A 10,913-nucleotide genomic window follows, 5' to 3' on the forward strand; every position below is an offset into this window, starting at 1 on the left:
TCCGTCTCCCCAAAGAGGCATCCCCGAGCTAACCAGCTGTTTGACGCAGTTTTGTCAACAAAATCCTGGGCCAGATCATAAGGATGCCTGCCATGGAGTGCCTTTCGAGCCCACGATTGCTTAATGGTGTCTATGCTTTTTATATGTTGCATTGTGTCCATATGATGCGAGTGTAAGTTTAATGGTGTGTTATTCGAGTCTGCTAGAGTTACTGCTTTATGTAATTGTGATGTTTCTTGTTTTTTGTAGAAAAACTCTCGCAGTGACTGTATTTGTTTGTAGTGAAGGTTAACTATGTCAATCAGGCCACGTCCGCCATCTTTACGTGGAAGGGTTAATCTTTCTGTGGCAGATTTAGGATGATGTTGTTTATGCTTAGTAAGTGTTGTTCTTGTTTTCCTTTGGAGTTGCTCGAGATCTGTGTGAGTCCAATGTATAACTCCAAAAGAATATGTGAGTACTGGGATGACATATGTGTTTATTGCTTTAACTGTGTGTTTTGCATTTAACTGTGTTCTGAGAATAGCATTTAACCTACTTTGGTATTCTTTAATCAGTCTTTGCTTTATTTGTGCATGTTCTGTTAGTTTGGCCTGTTGGAATCCTAAATACTTGTAGAGCTCACCCTCTTCCATGGATTCAATAATGTCTCCATTTCCAAGTGCAAAATCTTCTTTCTTCAGGATTCCTTTTTCTATGTGAAGTGTTTTGCATTTATCTAGGCCAAATTTCATTTGTATGTCCTTGGTGTATGAATGTGTGATTTGTAGGAGTTTATGAAGTTGTTTTTGTGTGGATGCATAAAGTTTTATGTCATCCATGTACATGAGATGTGACAGTGTAAACTGTGTTGTTTTTTCGTGTCTGATATTGTAACCATATTGCGTGTTGTTTAACATGTTGGATAATGGATTCAGGGCTAAGCAGAACCAGAGAGGACTCAAGGAATCTCCTTGAAAAATTCCTCGCCTAATAAAAATTTGGTTTGTTTGTATGGAAGTGTTACTAACCCTGAGATGTAGTGTTGTTCTCCAGTGCTGCATAGTGTTTTGAAAAAATGCAATGAGTGATGGATGTATTTTGTACATGTGTAGAATATGTAGCAGCCAACTGTGTGGAACACTGTCGAATGCTTTTCTGTAGTCTATATATGCCATGTGTATGTTTCTGTGTTGTTTGTGTGCTTGCCGTAGAATGACTGAATCTATGAGTAACTGTTCTTTGCATCCCCTGTGGTTTCTACGACAACCTTTTTGTTGTTCTGTTAGAATGTCGTGTTCTTCAACATGTTTGTATATTTTGTTTGCAATACAGGATGTCAATAATTTGTAGAGTGTTGGAAGACATGTAATTGGTCTGTATTGTGTGGGGTCTGTGGTATTGTTGTTTTTAGGTTTCATGTAGGTGATGCCCTGAGTAAGAAAATTTGGCATGTCTTGTAAATTGATGATGATGTATGTTAGGAGTTTAGCTAGTTCCTGGTGCAGTGATGTAAACATTTTGTACTAGAAATTGCGAATGTTGTCTACACCAGGTGTTCTGTTAACAGTGTATTGGAAATCATGTATGTTTATTTCAGCACAGGGCATAGTTGGTATGTTGTGTAAGTTTCTGTTCTCCTCCTCGATCCAGCCTGCATCAGCATTGTGCGTGACAGCACTGGACCAAAGAGAAGACCAATATGTTGTGAGTTCTTCTTCTGTTGGTGTGCCACTGTGCTGTGTATCAGTGTTTGCTTTGTTATTAATTTGTCTGTAAAAGAGTTTTTCATTGTTTGTAAATAATTTATTTTGTTGTTTTCGTAGTGTACATGTTTTGTATCGTTTGAGTCTACGTGCTTTGGCAGCAAGTTTTTGTTTTAGTGTATCAATGTATTCTGCAATGCGTGTGTTGTGATGTTCATGTTTTGTGTGTGTTTTTATTTTCTTGAAAATGTTTTTGAGCTGTTTCCTTAATTTGGGTGTTATGTTGTTTTTAGTGTATTGTGTTAGTCTGCCTAATTGCTGTCTAATGTCATTTATTTGTGTTTCTATTCTTCTCTGCCAGGCAGGCTTGTGATAGAATTGTGTTTTCTGTGTATTTGTCTGTGATTGTACTTTCAGTCCATGGTGTGTCACTACTGTGACTGCCCCGGCATAAACTAATGTATGAATGTCTGCGAGTGTAGAAATTGAATGAATGTAGTGTGGTATTAAGTGAGTGTTTACATAATTTAGTGTTTTTCCTACTTCCTTTGACGTGTTGATTTTTGGTATTCGTGGTCGTTGTGTGGGATCTGTACCTGTATATTTAGTGAGTGTTTCCTGAAATGTAAGTGAGAGCGTATTAACTAAATCCAAGTCTATGTTATCAGTGATGGATGAGGAAGTGTCTGTAGTATCATTAGTGGTAATTGTTGTATGTGTGTTATTATCAATGCTTGTTGCTGGATTATCCTGACAGGTTACATGATCTTCATTAATGTTAGATGTTTCTGTCTGTTGATGTATTTGATCAGCAACCTGTTGTTTGATAAGTTCAAGTGTTGTTTGTGGAATAAGGTTGTTGTGTATAATTGTTCTTTTTTGATCAACAACCCTTTGTTCGGTGACAGTGAGATGAGGATACTGTTGTGTGAATCTATGGTGTAGTTGTTGTCTGTATGCTGTCATGTTTGTTTCGAGTTTTGTGATGGTGTAATAAGTACGGATGATAAACTCGTTCATTTCTACTGTCCATTTCATCCGTTGGCGTGGTTTTCCAGCCTTTGTGGTCTGTGGATGCATTGCCACAGAAACACCAAGGCTGGGTTGGTTCCTCACATCTGTTGAGGGCATTGCAGTAGCCATGCTTGGGCCGGTGCTGCTTCCGCCACCGGTAACCAAGGGAGACTGTGACCTATTTTTCGAACGTGAGCCTCTGCCTAACCCACGAACGCGGACCTTGTTAACCCGGGCGACGTCCGAGCCGGTATCACACTTTGATCTAGTTATTACCATGATGAATATCTCTACAGAATGTGGGTGTGGTTACTCTTAGCTTCATTTCTCCCCATAGACCTTACTGGCATGGGTGTCCCTACCAGGAGCTTATGCTCCAGCCTGCATTGCCCTATGGATCAGTAAAATTACTGGGCTCTCCCACCACGACCAGGTGGTGACCACGGGAGAGTTATTATTATTATTATCATTATTATTATTATGAACCCATCTCGATTATATTATAATATTATCTTTTGAATTAAATCAATTACTAAGGAAATATCTACATACACACATGTATATGATGTATACATGTAGATATTTAAAACTAATTCATTTTAAATATACTCGTATACACATTTAATTATAAATTTCTCATTAAAAAATAAGTTTGTCTACTAATATGTTTAAGAATTTTTTTCTATTCCAAATATCATTAGAATATCAATATTTTATTTCTGAGTTTTTACATTATATTATATCGCATTGTTGAAACTATGGCCGAAATTACTACATCCCAACATACTTCCTCTCTACGAACGTATCAGATTAGACGAGTCTACTGTAGCTTTCATTATACCATTGAAGTCTGGAAATGTATTAGAAACAATGAACATTTAAAAAATTACTTCGATAGTTTCTTTACTCGCAAGAAATGGTTGTTTCAAATATTATGCGGGCTTAATTTTCTGCATCAAAAGGGTCTCTATCATTTAAATATGAAATTAGAAAACATGTTAATATCAAGCAGATCGAACGTTACAATATGCAGATTTCAATTTATAACTACTAAAAACATCATAGAAGATCCGAAGATTGGATGTAGAAAGACTTATTTACCACCAGTTTACTCGTGGAATAAAAATAATTGTATAAGATACGTTTTTGTATCAGAAAAAATCGATATTTGTTCATTTGGCATAATTGCACTAGAAATAATTACTGGTAAATCCGTAGATAAGCATTCTATGTTATGGAGGAGATTCAGTACAGAATGGATGAAGTGGAATTAAGGGATAGAAACGATGATCAAAAGGATTTTGAACGATCCAAATCAATTAAAAATTTTTATCTCGAATGCTTATCCAATGATTATATTTCAGCCTTGTCATATCTGTATCCTTATGAATTTCTTAAAGCAGTTTATTAAGAAAAATTCCACGAAAAGATTATCTGCCGAAAACGGAATGAAGCACGATCTATTTTATGTAGTCAGCATTACTGCAATTGTCAGACGAGCCAACTGAAGATAATAGAAAATGAGTAGCGATAGAGGATAAAGTACATCAGTTTTATAAAAAAATTTTTATGAACCAAATTTCAATAGTTTGAGCAAACATTTTACCTTAACTGATTCGGTAAAATATGACTTTTATACAAAGAAATTAGTAGACATTTACTCTGAATTAGAAACATATTGTACGCTTGATTTTAATCGTTGCGTGACACGATTGAATAGCTGTTGTATTGTTTCAAATGGAGAGAAACATGTAAATAAATTTCCTGCAATGTAATCATTTATCAAAATATAATGCTGCAGTTGCGTGTTTTTTTATATAAAAAAAACTCTCGAGAAATTGAGCGTGATAGGTTGACATCAGTAACTTTACAAAAATTGTACATGTATTGTATATAAATATTTTTAAAAATATTTATTATGGGAATGTTATTAGTATGCTACATGCTGAAATTACAAGAAATAAAAAATTATATGGAATTTTTATTAAATAATATATGTTTAAATTTGGGTTTGTTTAATGAAACACGGTAGTGCACCATATGTAGAATTTGCCAAGGAGAGTGCAACGCGAAAACATGGTGCATTATACTATGGACAAAAAAGGGTAATTACTTGGGGTCCCCACCAACAGGAGGTCCAAACCAATCTTTTATAAACTCCTTACTGTACTAAGATTATCGAAATTTAAATTCGGACAATATCTGGGGTGCTAGATTGCTAGTGTAATGCAGGTTCAGGGTGCACTGGCCCAGATAAACAAGTCGGATTAAAAAAAGGAACGAGGATACCGGGGGGGATTTCCCAAAATTCTTCGAACAAAACTGAAGTACACTGGGTCCCTAATCCAAATTTGCCTTTGGCCGTACGAATCTATAACGCGCCACTGTCCGGGAGGACATTTTTGGAGATTTTGGCTCCTCTTTAGTTAAGAAGAAAACTCGAAAAACTTCACGCGAATTAACCCTCTGGCCAGGCGCGAACCCACGACCAATGTTCAGTGATTCTAGTGGGTCAATTTAAATTTAAGTTTAGTTTCTTGTTATGAAAAGATAAAGAAAGTTACCTTTTCATAACAGAATTTTCAGTTTGATAAACATTTTGTATTTACACACCCACATTTTTATAAATAAGAAATATATCTGTATGCAAGTGTAGGCCTATATAAGTAAATATCATGTCTGTACGTAAAAGTTAAATATAATAATTCAATTATTTATTTTAGAATATTATTAACAACAATTATTAACAAAATAAATTACACGATTCTTACGAAAGTTAATTATTATTTTCGTATAATTTATGAGTCTTATTTATTTTTCAGATTATAAAGTTATAGTTGTATATAGTTATACTTATTCGCGAGTTATATACGGTTGACGGGACTTTCTCTTCAACAGCAGCTTGGTGTATGGATTTAAATACATTTATTGTATAGTTCAAACATTATGCCTAAAAATTGTTGCGTTCCTTTTTTTGCACATCGTATGCTGGATCTAAAACTTCTCCTGAAGGATTAAAAGTTACATTTCATGAAATCCCATCGAATGAAGCACTGAGACAGAAGTGGTTAGCACTTTTCTGACCAATTGGACTGGACAATTAAGTCAAACTGTGGAAAAAGTTCTCAGACTGCAGCATAAGCCCGTCTCAAAAAAGTATTAAAAGTCTAATGTTGTCTACTTTATATTTGTAAATTTCTGATAAGTACATTTCTGTTCTTTGCAGTTTGTAAAATTCAGTCAAAAACATAGTGTACACTTTATTATGACAGTTTTCAATAAATTAATTTTTTCTTGTAACAAGCTTTTGCTTTTTCTATAAAGAATTTTATTTAGAGATGTAAACTGAAGCAATGTTACTTTTACCATAGCTGTACTTTTAATTTGAACTTTAAAACAATATATGTTGCTTTTGTCCATATTCCTGTGTACTTCTCCAATATTAATTACAGTAAGTTCTTACCTCGAATATCACCATATTTCCGCGCATATTTTTCGCAATTTTTTTAGTAATCTAAAGACGAGTTGCGAAAAATAAGCAAAGTTTTTTGAAGAGTTATATCGGTATTTCTTCTTACAGAGAGTCTTGATTAACAAGCGTAATAATTTTATAACAGATTTAATACACAACATTTAAAAAGTTATCATATATGGTCCGAAAATGTAAAATTTATCATAGTAGACAGAATATACTGTAGGTTATCTACTTTTGCTAAGTTTGCGTACTTTTCGAGGAAAAAAAAGTATGTTTACATTAACGATTAACCACTGGTATTTTTAAGAATCGAACAGAGATCATTAAATAGCATTAGTATGGAAATGTTTGTATTTTCCGTTCTAATAATACTCGGTTATTATTTCTTCCTAAAAATGTCTTATGAAAATAAAGGTGTGAAAAATACTGTATTATTATTATTATTATTATTATTATTATTATTATTATTTCGCTTGTTTCGAAGCATTTCCATGCTTTTTTTAACGGACTAGGGAACATCGTTTGCAACAGCTCGTTTCTTAATTGTCAAAACTTTTCAACCTGCATTAACGAGTTAAACACTTAAATGCAAAGACATCTCCAAACTCCTCTATAATCTCCAGGATAATGTACAAACCTGAAACGCTGACGATAAAATGTCACCGATCGTCAGCGCCACAAGCGTAGAAAATATTAACCAGTGTCTATACGCTTAGTCTCATAAAAAGAGAGATTCGGCGGACGGCCTTACTAGCGAAGCGATCAAGCGGTCTTGGCTTAAGCTTGTTTTCGTCGCAGAGCGGCTCATCGAACGGCGGGCGCGTGTTTCCTGATAAGTTACTTTTCTGCGAAAAATTCGCTGAACTTTGAGACATCATTAACCTATATATATATATAATCGAGACGAGTTGATGATGATAATAATAATAAAAATCAGTGCAGAGCCCAAACGGTTAGGAGTTGAAAGTTGAAATTTGGTGCACAGTTAGGGTACGTCACGAGAACGCACACTAAGAAGGGATTTTTCGAAATTCCTCCCCACGGGGGAGAGGAACAGGATTAAGGCTTAACACTTCCATCAACAATGGAAGTGTTACATAACAATAGAAGTGTTAAGAGACAGCAACGTGCAAGACGCAGATGGAGTGTTTTTCGTTTTTGCGAGAAATCGAATATAATTTTAGACCCATCCAAAAATTCTCTAATTAGTCTAGAAACAGGGGGACCCAATTCTTGCATTCTGTGAAAACGGGTAAGGTTGACTATAACGTAATAATCTTAATCTTCGCTATCGTTACTTTTGCCCGAGCAACGCCGAGCCTACCTGCTAGTTATACATATAAATGTAAATGTAAATGTAAATGAAAAACAAATTCGGATATAATAGTAAAAGTAAAAATAAAAATTTAGTAAAATACCTTAAACAAACATTAATATAAATGATTAAAGTAATAAGGCTCCGTATTGACCCAAGCGTCTATATTGGAGAGACGAAACGGAAACTGAAGATCAGACTGTCGGAACATCTAGCATCTATAAGATTGAAGGTTAATACTTCTCCTATTTTCCAACATTGTTGTATTAATAACTGTTAGATTAATGCTAATAATGTAAAAATTGTTTATAAAGATAAAAATATTGTAAGAAGAAAATTTAAAGAACACTTTGCTATAATTATGCAAAATAATACTGTTAATTTAAATACGAGCGTGTTAACAGCAGCATGCTGGAAAACTTTTGTCGGATATATAATTGGTAACTTATAATGGAATCCTATGATGAATAATTGTTGGAATTTGAGCTGTGTACAAAATAAACCTACTGAAAAGGTTAACATTACTGGCATAATGCATTTATGGGACATGTCAAAATAATTAAAGTGTTTCTCTCTGCAAAGTTGGTTTGTTTTACTTTTTTAAACTTTAATTTTATCTCATTATTAACGTAATGTTTTAGAATTTGGAAGTTGTTTATCCTCCGTAAGTTTGAATGAGGCTTTTTTTCCCATCGTGAGTCACCACTCACGATTGGAAAAAAAGCCTCATTCAAATACTGGCGCGTCCTTAAATACTCTCTCATGGTCCCGCCGTGCTGCCAGCTAAAGCATCGCACACCAACAAAAATAATATTGGAGTAGCCCAAGACCTAGCCAAATATTGTAGCGCCACAGCACTAGCGGAAATTTGAATATGCCGACTGGAACGCTTTCGGTTAACCGATACTTAAAAGTAATTTTATCGAATAGTTTTGTAGTATTTTTATATTTTTTCATAAAATGTGAATTATTATTTTTCAATAAAAACTACAAAAATATCACTAATTATCACTAAATTACAATTCATTTATTTAAAAATGATTCATAAATTTTTAATTTTATGAATTATTTTTAAATAAAAGAATTGTACAGGTTTGATATTTGTTCTTTAAATTTAATGATTACTGAAATGAAAAGATTGGATTGATGGAATAAGGCAACGCAATACTTACAAGTTAGTCGATAAGCTCTTACAGAGATAATTTACAATGTGACGAATTTTCTGATTTAAGAAAAAAAACTCAAATACTGAACTTATCAAAATAGAAGATATTAAAAAGGATCCATTAGAAGAAGAAGGAGTATTCTACAAACTCCAATGTACAGTACGTGTATTGACCCAAGCTTCTATATTGGAGAGACGAAACGGAAACTGAAGATCAGACTGTCGGAACATCTAGCAGCTGTAAGATTGAAAGTTAATACTTCTCCTATTTTCTAAATATCACGTAAAACTAGCTCCTGTTTAGATGCTACAGGATTCTGCGTCCATTATGACAATTTTTTACTTTACAGCAACTATTTGGCACAGTCAAATTAGTTGTCTTTGCCCATAGAACTTGTGGCCAATCTTTCTAACTCCGAACACCACAGCATTTAAGCTGAAAATTTTAAAAAAGCTTGTAAAGATTCGATAGAATAACAATATGGAGGGCACAGAACCGAAATTATTATTTATGTTGTGTTGACATTTTTAATGTCCATTGTAGATTATCCGAAAATAATATTTTTAATGTCCATTGTGGATTATCTAGTGGACAGATTAATCCATATGATTTATTTAGTTACGACGCAGTATAAGGCAAAAGTAACGATAGCGAAGATTAAGATTATTACGTTATAGTCAACCTTACCCGTTACAATTATATTCAAGAAGAATTTAACTGAAAATATATTTATTTTAATTTGTTTACGCGCAAAATTATCTTCCTTTCTTTAAAAAAGTAATAAATTAAAGTTATAAATAAATCTTAAAAATCATTTGTTATTATTATCAAAAACTATTTATGCGCTTAATAATTGTTTTTACGTATTTTCTTCAATATTATGCTATTATGTAATTAATCCTCATTTCTGTTTATAAATTATTTATTCTTTATTTTAAAAAATATATTTATTTTTATTATTTTAATTCTGAAATGTTATCGTTAAGCGTTAATAATTAGAAATTTATATTTAAAAATCATAAATTTGTGTAAAATTTTGCACTTTACTGTCTTAGAAGCAGAATTTTGAAATGCTTGTATGGGGCCCGGGATAGAGGCTTTGTCCTTTTTATTAATAAAATTCTTAGCATTGTTTTTTAGTCTGTTTATGGGGTATAGGGTGATTTCTCGGGGTGGGAAGATTTTTCCCCGCACTTCGAGAAATTATCCTGTACACTCTCTCCCCTCTTGGAGTCCCTTCCCAGAAGTTAAACAGTGAGTAAATCAAATTTAATGCTATTTAAACTTTATTAATTAAGCATAATTGCATTAAACTCAACGTTTACATAAAATTATTCGAAAGATGTAATAATTCTTGAAGTTACTGGGTAAAAAATTGACATAAAAAATCTGCATCGGTATCACCTCTCAAAGTAGAGCATAAATCCACCAATACGTTCTATAAAAGAAATGAAAGGTATTAAAAAAATAAATGAAATTCTTAAAAAATATTGAACAGTTTAAGTTTTTTTACTTCTATATTCTCCTTAAATGATGCACAGTCTTGACTTCCCTATTATAAATGAAAAATATAAAGCATTTTAAACTTACTTCACAATTTATATACACGAATACAATATATGTGTATATAATTATAATTACCCTAATAGAGCTCACAAACTGATTTGGATCAATCTATTTTAGAAAGAAAATTATATAAATAAAATTATTATTATCACATAGAATTATTATATATATATATATAAACAAGCTTACTTTATTTTGAAATTTTTCGACGAAGCATGAAGATTTTTCTTCTATGTCAATGCAATTGTTTAAACCCTTAGATAATAAAATGTTTAAATCATAAATTTAAATATATAATACGTTTTTATGTTAGATTATTTAGAAGTTATTTATCAATTTTAATAGAAATATTTATTTAATTAATTAATATAAATGTAATTTAAAAATTATACTTACGTTATTATTCCTATCTCGCAAGCAATCAAACTAAAAAAAAATAACAAACTGTTATAAAATTTTATGTGAAACATTAATTTTTGTTACTAAAATTTAATAAATGAATAAAAATTAGTTAGATATTATATTATATTAACTATTTAGGTTTGTATAAAAACATTTATTACTTTTCCTGTTATATATATCAGAGAAAAGAAAAATGACCCCCACAAATTTTTAATTATTGGACTTAGGACATCTTGAAACGTCGAGAAATGCAGAAAAATAGTGGGGGGGAGTTCTGTATGTTATTGAGT

The 10,913-nt window shown here is 32.4% G+C and overlaps 1 long non-coding RNA gene across 1 annotated transcript; it reads right to left on the bottom strand.

Annotated features, from left to right (window-relative positions):
- Nucleotides 1-10,022: 10,022 nt before the first annotated feature.
- Nucleotides 10,023-10,329, bottom strand: LOC136975831 (uncharacterized). Its single transcript, XR_010880834.1, has 3 exons — nt 10,297-10,329; nt 10,169-10,207; nt 10,023-10,093 (listed from the first exon to the last, which is right to left on the bottom strand). It is a non-coding gene; the product is annotated as an uncharacterized lncRNA (long non-coding RNA).
- Nucleotides 10,330-10,913: the final 584 nt, after the last annotated feature.

This window comes from Centruroides vittatus, unplaced genomic scaffold (assembly GCF_030686945.1).
Source record: "Centruroides vittatus isolate TY-2023 unplaced genomic scaffold, ASM3068694v2 contig_388, whole genome shotgun sequence".
Classification (NCBI taxonomy): Eukaryota; Metazoa; Arthropoda; class Arachnida; order Scorpiones; family Buthidae; genus Centruroides; species Centruroides vittatus.